Source organism: Macrobrachium rosenbergii, chromosome 4 (assembly GCF_040412425.1).
Source record: "Macrobrachium rosenbergii isolate ZJJX-2024 chromosome 4, ASM4041242v1, whole genome shotgun sequence".
NCBI classification, from domain to species: domain Eukaryota; kingdom Metazoa; phylum Arthropoda; class Malacostraca; order Decapoda; family Palaemonidae; genus Macrobrachium; species Macrobrachium rosenbergii.
The window spans coordinates 49,601,007-49,616,598 of record NC_089744.1 but is presented as its reverse complement, the minus strand read 5'-3'; the positions used below and the strand labels follow the sequence as shown (position 1 = coordinate 49,616,598).

The 15,592-nt window shown below is 35.7% G+C and overlaps 1 pseudogene; it reads left to right on the top strand.

Moving 5' to 3' along the window:
- The window catches only part of LOC136837566 (uncharacterized), a 21,447-nt pseudogene extending 6,429 nt beyond the window's left edge, over positions 1-15,018 (top strand).
- Positions 15,019-15,592: the final 574 nt, after the last annotated feature.

Below are 15,592 nucleotides of genomic sequence, written 5' to 3'. Positions count from 1 at the left end.
TGCAGTTGCAGTTGCGGTGGCACTCCAAAGGACGAATAAGGTGGTCATTGGTCAAGGGCAAAGTGCATGAATAAAACACGGGGCATACCAAAAAATATAGGGCAAAATGTAAATAAATACTTTATAGTATAAGGAGTGTTGTCAATGAAAGTAAAAGCAAGTAGAAGTGCTGATGAGCAAATTAGGGTAAATCTAAAGACTGCTCCAGCAGTCTCAAGCGAACATAGTAATCTGAGTTGTTGATTGTTGTGGGTAGTAGAGAAAATGATACAACAGTGCAATGAGTTAGTATATAATTAGAATACTTTTTCTATTGGCTGCTGACAATTAAAGAGGGAAATTAAACAGTAAAGAATGGAGGCACCGGAATCAATGGTATTCGAAGTGAGATCCTGCAGTACAGTGGTGAAAACTTGATTGAATGGTTGACAAGTACGTAATGCTGCAGGGAAGATTTCTTGTAAAAGAGAAAACTTATTGCTACTTTATGCAAGAGTAAATGTGATACAGGTGACTGTAAGCATTATTAGGCCATAAAAATAATCAGTAAACTAAGGAAGGTGAACGGATGGATTTTTATTGCGAAATTGCGACGCATGACAGATGGGCTGATGAGCAATGAGCTGCATGGGTTTACACTCGAAAAAGGGTGCGAGAATAAGGTGTACTACGGATCAGTTATGACAGAATTATGAAAATAAAAAGAACTAATGATAAAACGAGTAGGGATGCGATGTTAAGAGTGTTGAGAAAGTATGGTGTAGAAGGAAAAATTTGATAATGATTACATGATTATACGGTGAAAGCAAATATTATCAGAAATCACAGGCAGATGAGATGTAAAACTAGGGCTGAGGACAAAGATGTTTGTTTCATTGGCTAATGAAAAATTTTATGCGAGATGTAAAGACGTGGGCGCACAGTTGTGGAATTAGATAAGGGTTGTTGTGTGGATGCTGTTTTGACATGGCACTGTCCTGAATGAGAACAGTGAAGGTTTCAAAGTGCCTTGAAAAGGAGCAAACTGGAAGTGAATGTTAGCAAGAGTAAGATTATGAGGGCAAAAGGAAACCGGGATTTGGGCAACGAATTTTCATTATGGACTGTGGTAAAAACGAAGTGCTTCATTCGCATAGGTATTTGTGAGTAAATATAGCGAATGATAGTAGGGTAAAAGAAAGGGTAGATCTCAGAATACCGATTGCTTTGGCAATTCTGCTTTATGAAAGTGAAATGTAGCTGTGGAATGTGAATGAAGGGTACAGGCTAAAGCTGTTGAAATGATTTGTTCCGTAGTGTGAGTGGACTAAAAAGAAACGCATCACTGTTGATTTTATATATATGTTTATATATATATATATATATATATATATATATATATATATATATATATATATATATATATATATATATATATATATATATATACATACACACATACATATACACATGTAATATATATATACACACAAATAAGGGCAAGCCATACTGCTTTTCCTACGAAACAGTCATTGTCATCATCATTATTTATGCAGAACTACCAATAATTATGTTATTAAGACTAATAAAATTATTCTTTTCGACTAACTCTGTCATCCTTCGGAAGTAACTTAATTGGATGGGGGAAAATTGGCGAAGAAATTATGAAGGAAAGAAAATAATGCTTTCATGATCACAAAAGAAGTTAAAAAATAAATTTCCCACAATGAAAATACAGCCTTTTTACTCTGATTAATTCTCAGGTTGACAGCCATGTCATGTTCAGATCCGAAAGACATGCATTAAGCAATAAGAAGTCCCCAGGACGCATACTCTACAATACACCTAAATATGTCCACGTAAAATTATTGTCTAAAGCATTTGATTTCTCAGTGTGATCGTACTGTCCCTAGTTAAAAAAAAATAGTTGCTTCGGTCCTAAATGACATGTCTACGCCTAGACAATCAGCATCAATCTTTTATTCTCTGAAGGAATTGATTTACTGAAAGATTTTTCCTATCTATCTGTTAATGAAGAGCAAAAACTTTCAAAAGAGATAAATAATACCTACAATAACTGCGACGTTGAGATGCAATTTTTCAATAAGTTTTTCACTTGAAATCACTTATTTTACTCAATTAATTCTCAAAAATGTCCTTTAAGAGAAAGAAATGGTAACAGGTCTTCCCAAAACTGAATAATGAAGCAGAGGGTTTCACTGGGGTCTTTATCCCTGTTTTCGATATTTTGTAAACGACTGAAATCCTTTATATAAATTATCAATATACTTTCTTTCATTTTCTCTCTCCCTCACGCTGAGGGACCTGAGGCAACCCGAACGAACTGTAAGGTCTGTAAGGTATGGGTCTATTTCCTTGGAAACTTGTTTAATTTAAAATAAAATCATAATAGCACTGTTTTCATTGTTAAAATTTATGATTTCTGCGATACTTTTCTTCAAAGAACGTACATTCTTCTTTCTCATTAATAAATCATTAAGAATTTCTCGAAAACAGGAACGCTATAAAAATATCTAACAGAGAAATACTGCAACTAAAATAAAGCAAGGTGCATGTGCAAGTGAACGTCTTTGACAGCTTATGGAGATGAATGCCCCGCACATTTTACAGGTTCTACTACAACCCGTAACAGGGTAAAATAGTAAAAAACATCTGAAATAGTAAGAAAATAAATATGACAGCAAGAAAACATGGAATATTTGGATTTTTCAAAAAACCCGCACACACACACGCACAGAGAGAGAGAGAGAGAGAGAGAGAGAGAGAGAGAGAGAGAGAGAGAGAGAGAGAGAGAGAGAGAGAGAGAGACTTTTACTGTAGCAGTGCTAAAATTAAAGCAGGACCTTTTACCCACCTCCAGAAGCAAGGTTTAAAGTGCACAATGTAATAAGTAACCATAAACGGATGTCGTTGATAAAAAAAAATCATACACTTAGAATATAACATTGCAATGGGCATATCATCCAGGAAATGCACTTGTAACTGAGAACTTGATTGAGAAAGGACGCTAATGGAAAAAAAAAGGCACTCCAATTATGGAATTTCCAGTCGTTCAAGTAGTATGCTTTAGGTCATCAGCCACGGGCCCGATTTCGATAACAGAAACAAAAGCTCTAGAAGAAAGTCTTCACCCCAAGGCCCGCATTCTAGAAGGCTACTAAGGGAGCAACAGCCTCGTTGGCTTCGTACAAGTTTTTGGCCTAGAACCATCAAATTTGCACAGATACGAGCTAATAACATGAGGAATACGAGAAACATGCAGAATTTGAATTTCAGTACCTTACAACCTGTTAATGCCCATTTTATATACAAAACTCAATTTTTTCATGAAAATTGGCAATATGATAATAAAATCATAGCAACTTATAATCAGACCAATATATTAATTGTTTTTCTGTCAAAATACAATTCTAAAGCCTATTTTTATTCTTATAAAATTACTGTAAGATGCATTGTTTAAGAGTTGGGACCATTAATTTGGAATGTAAGAGAGCATCGTAGTGACTTGCAGAACTGCATCTATTTTCACAGCATTCCTAGTCTCTACACTGTACCATATTGAGTCATTTTACTCATATATTGCTTCACATTAACCATATTTCTTAATTATTTGGAGCTGTCGCCTTAAAATTCATGTAGGATTTTTTTTCATTTTTAATCAACTTTCTAACAATCACAGCTACATAAATCATATTTATCATTCACATCTTGCTGGTAATCTACGCTTTCAGTGACTGCTTGGTTACTGTCCGTAAGACTACACATGTCTGTGCATTCCATTCCATTTAATAAGCAAATGCACTTGGGTAACTTACAACTTTTGGAGCAAGTGCTTGCGAGTAAATCATGGACGGCCTCAGGGGCTGGCAAGCCACCCATCCAGTCTATAGCAAGTTGCTCTTTTTCATCAGTTTTAATCAATTTCCAACCTCCTCAAGTAGGAGTTTGTGTGCCTGGGTCTGGTTGTAAGTTTCTTTTCCATATTGCGGCTTGATAATTTGCCCCCTCTGAATGCTTTTTCAAGCAGTCTAAACATGGTGGCAACATATGACTCTCTATTTCTCCCTTTCTGGCACAAAACACATGGTACCTTAGTTCACTGATGTTAAATGTTACTATTTTCCTAGAGTAAAAGTAGCAAGTGAACCTTTCCAAGTCTGCCATTAATGATTCTGATAAGTCCCACTCTGATCCCAACTTCGAAAATGTGTTATATGCTCCTTCACTAATCATCTTCTTCAGTGCCATATCTTTTCCTCTTCCCGCAAGTACGCTGACCGTGTCACAACCCGTGAAAGAATGTAGTCCAATAAGGGCATCACATACATCTTCTCCAAGATGAGCTACTACTTTCTCAATATCAACAAGTTTTATTCTACGTTTAGATCCACTATGGCACTTTGATATGTTTTTAAGGTGCTAGGCACAAAATGAACACATCAGTATCTTCGGGACTTCTCAATACTGCTTTATATCTTTCCTTTGCAGCGTGGTCAACTTGCAATAGTAAGCGACCATCTGCTTCTTCATGAGTACTTCTCAGTTCATGTATTTCCTAGGTATTACTGTTGGTAATTTCGTAACGTGTTTCCACAGGTTAAAAACAATTATTTATCTTTTAATTTCTCTGTATACATAGCTGTTTTCCATTCTTCCACCAAGAATGAAATGAGCTTTGTTTTGTTACTTGTTTGCCCCAAAACTTTCTCCATGTGACCTTCATTCCAGAATCTGACCCTCTCATTTATCGCTCACTATTTTTGACTGATAGTTCTTGATATCTATCAAATACAACATCAGTTCTTTGACTTCCTTCACCTTCATTTAAAATCATGGAAAACAAATCCTTGGCAATTTCCCCAAATGTTGCTCGATTACCTTTTATCTTTTGAGCAATTTTAAGTGCATTCATTAAGTCTGTCTTAACTTCAGCAGTAGCTATTATTCCTGTAGAGATGATTAATGGTTCAATTTCTTCTGCAAAAGGACCTATCCAGTTTTTAATGACATTCACTACAGATGATATTGCATGTTCATCATATTCCACTCTTGTTGTAGGCAGGTCAGGGTGAAGAGAACTTGAGCCACCTGATTCAATAAAGGTCCGCATAAAATGTAAAAATGAACTTCTGTATTTTGCTTTTCACAGGTCCTGGCTTAAGACTAAATGGTGAGGTACTTCCCGTTGTTTGAGTATCTTTATTTATTGTTTCTTTTATGGTTTGATCTATTGGTACGCATCCAAGGGTATTTGTTTTTGACATTTGGACAGAGAACTGGCCCTTCAAAACACTCTCATGTACTTCAGCACCGGCGGTCTTTTTCTAACTGTAACATTTGGGCAAAGTGTACTGGTAAGTATCTTGCATAGCTGACCTTATCATAAGAAAAATACCAAGGAGTCATTAACCTTATTGCATGGAGATGCAGGAGCCAGTTTCCCTCTCGAGATGCTCGTAAGCGATTAAGCAGTATACCTCCTACCACGTCAACATATGTCATCCACAAAGCTGATAGGTCTCCATTATCATAACGAGGACAATCCAAAAACAGATTCCAAAAGTTAAATGCAGATTCAAATTCTGATCCTTGATATTTCGTCAGTGTTTCCCTGACTGAGATCATCACTTAACCTTATTACTTCATTGATAAAGGTGTTTGCTACCTCGGTATCATCATTGGTTCAGGATAAAAAGTTTTCCCACACAAGTCTCATCAGTGCTTCATATATATATTTGTGGACTCGAACTGCACGAATGTACATTTTTCCATCCATCACACCAGTAACTGAACCTTCTCCACGTATTCCAGATTCAATGCAGATGTCACGAAGGACTCCATCTTGGAATCTTTTGCCAAGAATTGACGTGAAGTTACATATGGTGTGGAAAGCTCCAATACGAAGACATATTGTTGTACGTCTCTTTTTCCTTCCATATGACTTTTGGTTTTTGTTGTCCACAAGTCACTACATAAAACAAATCCTGGCTAAATGAATGTACTAGTCTGATGACTCTTGGAGATGGGTTTGCATTGGCTGCATTTGCTGTAAGAAGCCCCATGTCAAACCTCTGAAGATAATCAGGTATTATACCTTATAAGAACGAGGATCTACATCAGATGGATGACATGGCCATGGTGATTTTGTGAGATCATTCCTAATCTTGTTTCTCAGATGGTTTCATGCAAGATCAATTAAGTTATCTAAGTTTGATGTGGTTCTCCAAAGTTCTGACTCTGCCTTTAAATTTTGATTTTCCTTACTGACAGTCTCTACTGTTACCATGTGAGGTACAACCAATAACTTTCCATTGTTATCTGGATAAACTGATAAGCAATGCCCTAAGAACTTTAGTATATTTCGTTTGATGTTCCTTTTGGTGGAATCATTGACTTCTTGAACTCCTTTTAATTTCATTATTGACTGAAGCTTATCTGTCAAGGATGAGAGGGGGAACAATTTGTTGGTTTGGGATAACGGATGCTTTTATATATTTAATTAAATCATCATACGAATCATGTTCTACCTCACCATAAAGATTATGGTTTTTTCAGAAGTATCTAGTTCTTTATTTTTACTGGTAGATCTGGTATAATTCCTGTAACAAGATCTGTGATGGTGAGCTTCTACAGCTACCAGGTTTCTGCAAGTCAGTGCCATAATCTTTGCATTCCTGTGATCGATAGCATATTTTCGAAGAGTATCATCCACGCGTAATTGGGTAGCATTTACTAATTTCTCCCGTGATAGTGATCCCTTCATCCTTTTGTCTTTTCACAGAAAATGCAGGCTACTTGAAGTAATGGTCCAGATTGTGTTACACTCCTTGGTCGTTTAATAGAGGAACACTTTCCTTCTTCTATACTACACACTTTTTTTTCAATGCGTCTAGATCTTTTTTCATAATGAAAATACTTCTAAAATTTCTGTGGTAGAATATATGAGGAAATTCATTATCACTTAGGCCTGTACATAGGGCTAAGACAGGTTCATAGTTTCTTATGGTGGCAGCTTTTAGTAATGTTTGCCAAGACTCATAGCACTTAAGTTCAACTAGTTTTTTATTCTTATCAACTGTATTCGAACTTATGTGTAAAATAAACTTTTCTTCAGTAACCACAATATTAATATCTGCCATGATTAACATGTATTGAACAACACTCTAGTTTTCACCTGTGGAGGAAAGAAACAAGAAATAGTAAAAACAGAATGAAAATGAGAAAAAAAATTCAAATAAAATGTATTTTTTAATAAAATATTTAAATTAAAAATGGATTTTTAATCAACTGAAGCCATCATACACCGCTTGGAATAATGTGATTCTTAAAAGGCAATACAGCTTTTATTATTATTGGTCAGTTTTGGCGATTTATCAATGACAGACAGGCAGATATATGGCTTAAAATGCAAAGACCTTTTTTTCACCCGTTTGACTTCGTCTTGTAATTATTTTAGTAGGTGCTCGAAAGATATGATTTAGCCAGTAGATATTCAGGGCTGTTATACATTTACCCATCCTATATACTTGTAGCTGTCTGAAAATCATAGCGAAACTTTACCCCTAATTTGATACCGATTTTCAAAATTTGAGGGTCTGGCTCATGGACGACGGTAATTTTGGAACTTTGTGCCATTGTGCTGAGAGAGAGAGAGAGAGAGAGAGAGAGAGAGAGAGAGAGAGAGAGAGAGAGAGAGAGAGAGAGAGAACTAATGTTTTAAAAGTTAGTTTCCAATTACATTTAACGAAGAGCAATAAATTCTACGTCAAACATACAATTACTAAAGTGCGAATGAAATCCAGTGTTCGTGCAGCCATAGCAGAGTAAGTACTCCAAATAACGTTATTCGATTTGGACCTTTTATTTCCCCTAAATGTACTTCCCTCCCTCACTTTACGAACAAACAGAATGACACCACCACTGGAATGAAAATTAACGGCTCGGCGACTAATTTCATCATCCATCAGGAGAATCCTTACAAACTCGATGAATGGATGAAACGTTGCAGAGATGATGGTATAAAATGGCTTGGGAAAATGTTTTATGATTAGTAACTTATTTAGTTCATTGCCAATCAAGTTACATCGAACGATATTCATGAAATAATGACCATTTTATGAAAACAAAAAATAGAAACAAACCTGTAAAGTATAATGAAAGAACTACTAGAAAAGAAAAATACAAGTGCTATAAATTACGAATGGTACTGATTAATTAACCAGTTACAAGTTTATATAATTGTGCTTGACATTTTCAGCATAAAAGTTGGAAAAGAAAACTATGCTATATAAAAAAGCTAAACAAACTGTTCCAAAAGAAAATAAAAATTAAAACTGGATATTTGTTTACTTCGTAGCTTTCGAAAAGGCCATCAAAAGAGGAACCTAAAACTAAAATATACGGATCCAACAAAAGAAACATTCAAATCGGAAAATAGTTTTCAGGCTTTGATCTGATTTCCAAGTCTGTGACTTAGAATATCAACAACGACAAAACAAGGAAACTACGTTTTTCTTTTCATCCGTATTCCTTAAATAGGCAAACCCGATGGGTGAGGCTTTCAAGAAAGGTACAGATGATTGATGTTTGGAAGCAAGTTGAAGGATTTGATTCAGACGACTGGTCAAGGTTCGGCCGAAAGTGCAGATTAGGAGCTTTACAAAATAAGTAAATTCACAGAGCGTGTGTTTGTAAGTCAGGTGCGCGAAAAATAGCGGTTAGTTTGTTTCATAATTCTGTTTTCCATTCGTTAAAAGGCAGTAGGAAAACTAATCCATTTTTGGGGATAATATGAAACATAAGTTTACAAATCTCATTATCTCAGCACAACTAAAGTATATGGATTATATAGATAATTCTAAAATGATTACATTATATTCGTCCAAAAACAATGCGATTAAAAAAAAAATGTGACAAGCTATATGCGGGGAAAAATATTCTCAATAAATACACAGACACGAACACACAAACACGCAGACATTTATACTTGCAATTTCATTAAGCTCTTTATGCTGTTACATTGTCAATATCTATTATCCCAACGACCATAAATAACTCACAAATATACTTTAAACAAACAAGCAAGCAAAAGATTCTGTCATCTTCCAACATATTCTTTTCAAAAATAAAAATAAATGGCTGTCTACTTCGCAGCCAAAACCTCAACAAAACTTCAATAATAGTATGACTGTTACCCACCTTATATTCTTTATTGTAAACGGCAAAATAAAGCAAAACACTTCTGCAGTGGACAGAGGACGTTCTATCTCATACATAAAAGCACGCGACTGAGGGTAATACACCAATGATAACTTTTCATTGGCCCAATAAATGCTATACCTATTCGAATATCCCATGGCTTTGGCACCCTGAACCTCATGGACTTCATGTAGATAATACTGTATGTAAATTGATAGAGCTTAAAAAACATTAATAATAAAAACAATAACAACTTTATTTAACTAAAACACAGGTCCATTGACAATATATATATATACATATATATATATATATATATATATATATATATATATATATATATATATATATATATATATATATATATATATATATATATATATATATATATATAATTTGACATACAGGCTGATGGTGCTAACAAAGCATGTATTTCAGGAATGGCACTAATTTTGCGGTAGCCCATGGAACTGTTGAAATATCCACCGACGAAAAGAAAAAGAGGAAAATACACACGAAAAGCAGGAACGAGTCAATAATACCCTGCAGTTGACGAAAACCTGAACGTGTTTATGAATGATTTCACCGTTTTTAAACTACAGTCAAATGAAAGCTAAAGAAACTTATGATATGATAACCACAGGGTTACTGATGATTTCAGCTGAAACTGAAATGGCACCTCATAAACTAAATACACTATTTTGCAGAATGTAAAATATGGAAACAATGGCTGATGATTGGGAATTAGAAGACGTAACTATGGTACCAAAGAAAGGTGACCTGGCTGAATGTGGTGACTGTTGATGTATTGCAATTATGTCTAATGTAATGAAAACATCGCGTATGCTTATTCTCAATAGGCTGAAGAAAGAAAATGACAAAAAGCATATACATGGGCAATACGGTTTTAGAAAAGACAAAAGCTGGTCACATCAAATATTTGCAGCATAGTATATCTAAAAATCCCCTTCTAACGGCTTTTGTTGACTATTAAGGAAGGTCTCTCATCACTATGGCATTCCTGAAATATTTGTAAAGCTACTTAAAGTTGTCTATGGATAAAGTAAATGCATGGTTAATACTGAATGGGTTTTGTCAAGTGAGAGTGAAGTAATGGTGGAAGGCTACGAGGGAACATTACTTCATCAGAATGCTGTTTGCCCTTCCTACAGACATAATAAAAATAGGTCTGAGATACAAGAGAAGGTTAAGACTTGAGTAACAGTAGACAGTTGACAGACTCTGAATATGTCGATGATGCAGTTTTAACCGGCAAAACACAACAAGAATGGCAAAACTTGCCTAACAAAATGCATCATATAAGTAGCGATGGGACTCAAAATAAACATAAGAAACACAGAAGTCATGAAGGCACGCTATGCCACAGGAAAAACAATACTTGGAGAAGGATTGATGAGGCTGAATCTTTCTAATAGTTAGCAACAATAATATCCAGTTAGGTTCTCTTGAACTGGGATTTAGTGAAAACTAAAAAAAGGAAATAAAAAATGGGCAGGCTGAATAAAATTTGGATATCAGGTACATTGAAACTGCTTCTGAAACATTATGCGTAAATATTACGTACAATAACTAAAAGACGATAAAATTACATCTGTGAGAGGTTGTCAATTTGATGAGAACTATGACAATGGTGACTGAAGATAAATAAAGATCTGTGGAAGTTAAACACAAGAATGACATGAGGCCCTTCGTGCCACACGTCGTAGGAGGTGAAAATGATGAGGACATGCCTGCTTGAAACCACAGGAGAACACAATGTTTAGCTGGAAAGCACCGTCCTGAAAAATGACACAAAATGTACTCAATCAGTTTCGTGTTATTTAGTTGGAAATCTTCCAGAGGACTGACATATTGTGATAAAAACTGACTTTACATAATTGCTCAGGTGAAATCGCCAATGAACATTTAGACAGCTAAAAAAATATATTACTAGTTGAAAGCAGCGGCCTGAACCTCATATATGACTACATTCCTACGATGCTGGTATTCATATTATTACCAAAACATTTTTGCTTAACACCGGAACCTTCTACATTTGTTTCCTACATACCATCAGAATAAACCACAACACGTGATTACGCATATTCATATTCTAACCAAACCTTCCTTGCATGAAATTGGATTTTCTTGTACATAAACAATCTTATTACTACCAGTCCAACTGATAGCATGGTCATCGTTACTAACACTAAACAAAATTGCTCTGTTGTCCTTTGTATATCTTTAACATTTTTTATGCTGTTCCACTGTCTTTTCATAAGATTTGTCAGTCTTCCATAATAAAAAAAAAACTGTCACATGACTTACATTGGATATGATATGCAAATCCCTTGATATTTTTACGGGAGTTCTTTGAATTGTTCATTTCAATTTTATCACTCTTCAATGTCATATTAACTGAAATTTTTATTGCAGGTGTTTTATTTTAAAAACACCTGCTCTCAGTGCATCGTCTAGTACAACATCATGAGATTTTATTTCAATTTCTTGTTGGGTTTTGAAAAACTTCCGCCCGATATATAAATAAATAAATAAATAAATATATATATATATATGTATATATAGGTATATATATGTATATATATGTATATATATATATATGTATATATATATATATATATATATATATATATATATATATATATATATAATCATAACAGATATACCAGATATTTGCATCCGAAACGCATCCGCCTAGTCTTTGACATTCGCATCCGCAAAATATGTAAGCATGACATCGGCATACACTACTGCACCTGCAGAGCTCTGAATTCTGACTTTCGATACACCTCTAACTGATTAATATGTATATATATATATATATATATATATATATATATATATATATATATATATATATATATATATATATCTGTGTGTGTGTGTATGTATGTATGGATATGCATACATAGAGAATGTGACAGATTGATACATAAAAGCAGACACATGCTGACAAGCACACGAACACAATTCTTTTCAAACCATCAATTTCATCATGCTTGAAAAAAAAGATAAAGAGATTAAGAGTAAACAGCAATTTAAAATTTGATACTCATTGGCACGGCTAAAAAAAGGAATGAGGTTGGAAGGTAGCAGCCGCTCATGGAAAAATATGAATTTACTACTGGACCTAAATCCCACTGAATATTGTCACAGAAGTTACATGTATTTTTTCTAGTGAAATTTTACATTTTTTATTATTTTTCTTTCGTAAAAATCTAAAAATGGACAATAGTCCTGTTCAACAAAAACCACTAAATTCGTCAATATGTTAACACAAGTTGGCTTCTTGTGCACCTAGAACGAGTTCGACCTATCCAGTAACACTGAAATTAAAGAAGGGGAAAAATAGACCGATCGGAAACCGGGGTTGATTTAATCGGAAAACTGTCCTCGTGTTTTCGCTTCTTTTCAGATATGAAGGATGGTACTGGTATATAAGAGCGTGGAGTTATCAATATAACTTCATGGGAGAATAAATGAAATTTACTATGGGTTTTACAGACAGTGCAAGTGCGATTTTTTGCAATTATTCTGTAACTAACACTCGTATCAGTACGAGAGTGAGGAAATTTATAGGAGTATCATGAATCATTAATTGTTAATTGTAAAGACACTCGCCCCTATACCAAAGGGCAAAGTCTCAATCAGCCAGTCACAAAAACGAACAACCATATACAAAAGCTCCGCCTCCACCCCCTCCTTCCCTCTCCTTTCTTCCCTCACCTGCCCTCCCCCTCCCTTCAAGCTCTCTCTTTCTCTCTCTCGGAAGGTAGCTTAAGTTTCAACTTATTTTGTATGATTTTTTTAATATCAAGCAAGCTATCTATCTATCTATCTATCTATCTAGCTATCTATCTAATTATAATTTATATTGTTGTAGCTATGTAACGATTCAATCGGTTGTTACCCAACAGATGACTGTCTTCTTTATGCACTGATTTGCTCATTTCTCTCTCTCTCTTTCTCTCTGATAAAGATTATGTAAATAATTATTAGATTGAGATCTATCTGAAGGGGTTTGGAGTAGTTGAGTGATAGACACTATGACTGATAGGAAAATGACTGTTGTACCAGCGTTTGCTTACCTTCTTCGCAAACCTCATTTCTACTCAGGGCATTAGCCATCTACTGGTATTACGAGGGTGAGCTTGAAGAAGTGATGGCCACCTCAGAACATAACTGTCCGTATGGTTGCAGAAATGAGTTTGTCACCCAACTCTTCAACTTTTTTAATAAAGAGAAAGCTGACAATTGCCTTCAGATTCGTTTGAATAGGTAACTTGTTACAGTTACTCTATGAATTACAAATAAATATTGACCCTTTCCACAGGACATTCATCAGAGTTAAAGCCTTGATTATACTGACGCACGTATTTTCAAGTCATGGATGTTCAAATTTTATTTTATATGATACATATCTATATAAATCCTTTCCTTCATATAGGCCTTACCACCGTGTTGCAGCAGCCTTGAGGATGAAAGTGGGGACGGTGCATTCGATTGTGTATCGCAGGACTAGGCCACGGCTCTTCACACCACCAACGCCCCCAGCACAGCCTATCTTTGACAGTTTCTCTGTAGGAGCCATACGTTGGCACATCCATACAAAGTTTGTTGCCAAGCAGGCTTTTACTCTCGCATCCCTGGCACAGTACCTGAAGGAAGAAAGTATCATCTCTGAAAGTACCTCAAAGATTTCGCTATGGCGCTTACTCCACAAAATGGGAATCGAGTATAAGACCACTCAGAGCAAGATGTATGTCAGGAAGGAGTCGATTGACATCATGTGCCAAAGGATACATTCCCTGCGGGACCTTCAAAGACACAGGGAAGACGGCAGGGAGGTAGTGTACCTGGATGAAACGTGGTTCACAACCAGAATGAGTCATAACATGGAATGGGTGGATACCACACAGCCAAATACCAGTGCCAATTACAGCCGTCAGGTGCCACCAGGAAAGGGGGAACGTTTCGTGGTAGTCGCAGGTGGTACAGCCGATGGCTTCATTGAGGGCTCCTTCCTCTGCTTCCCTGTTAAAAATACCAGCGGCGACTACCACGGGGAAATGAATGGCGAAATGTTCCTACGGTGGCTAACAACTCAGCTCCTGCCACTCCTAGAGGAGCCTTCGGTATTAGTGATGGACAATGCTCCATACCATAGTATAATGACTGAAGAGAGTCGTTGTCCCATTGAATGGTTACAGCACAGAAATATATCCTTCCCGCAGCATGCTACAAGACCTGAACTTCTCTACATATGCCGTCAAAATAGGCCAGAGCCTGAGTACAAGGTAGATAACACCATTCGGGAATGGGGTCACGAAATCGTCCGCCTGCCGCCCGCACATCCCGAGCTCAGTGCAATCGAGCAGGTGTGGGGACACATGAAACGATACGTGCGCTCCTCACTCCAACGTTTCACCCGAGCAGACCTGCAGGCCAGATAGAAGCAAGGCTCTCTGTCACTGGCGATGTATGGGCGGGGCAGTACGTCGATCACGAGCTTTTGAGGACAGTTATCGTTCATCAGATAACATGCATGACAGTATTGATCCTGTCATTATTAGTCTTGACAGTGACACTGACGATGAAGTTGACTTGCTCTTAGAAAGCGATGAAGACTAAAAAAAAATATATATAAAAAAATAAAAATATAAATAAAAAATAAAAAAAAACCTTCAAAGAAAATTAAATATGAAGGATTATATCCTACCCACATTCGAGTCCCGTTATCGATTGATACAAATATTCAATCAAATTCAATTCAGTCCTTGCAGAGCGTTATAAGTTTTCATGGGGAGGGGGGGCGAATATATGTGATATTAGGTGAAATAAAAATTTTGTTCTCATTTCCTATGAATACCTATCACTTACGGTCATACCCAATACCAAAATAAGCAATGATATAATAGTGTACAATTGCATATTGTTCAAAGACATTATATTATGATATATATATATATATATATATATATATATATATATATATATATATATATATATATATATATATATATATATATATATAATTTAGCAAAACTTTAAATTTAAGAAGCATGGGGGCAAAAGGAAAAATGGTTAAGCCTTTGTACCACTCCCCACATTTGTAGAAACTGACAGAAAGGAGAGAGAGAGAGAGAGAGAGAGAGAGAGAGAGAGAGAGAGAGAGAGAGAGAGAGAGAGAGAGAGCAAATCATTGTATAAATAGATCAGTTAACTGGAGGGTAACAACCAGTGAATCGTTACATTTCTACAACAATGTCAATTATTATTAGATAGATAGATATACAAAATTCGTAAAAAATATGTTTAAATCAAAGCAACTTTCAGAGAGAGAAAGAAAGAGAGAAGGAAGGACGTAGGGCAG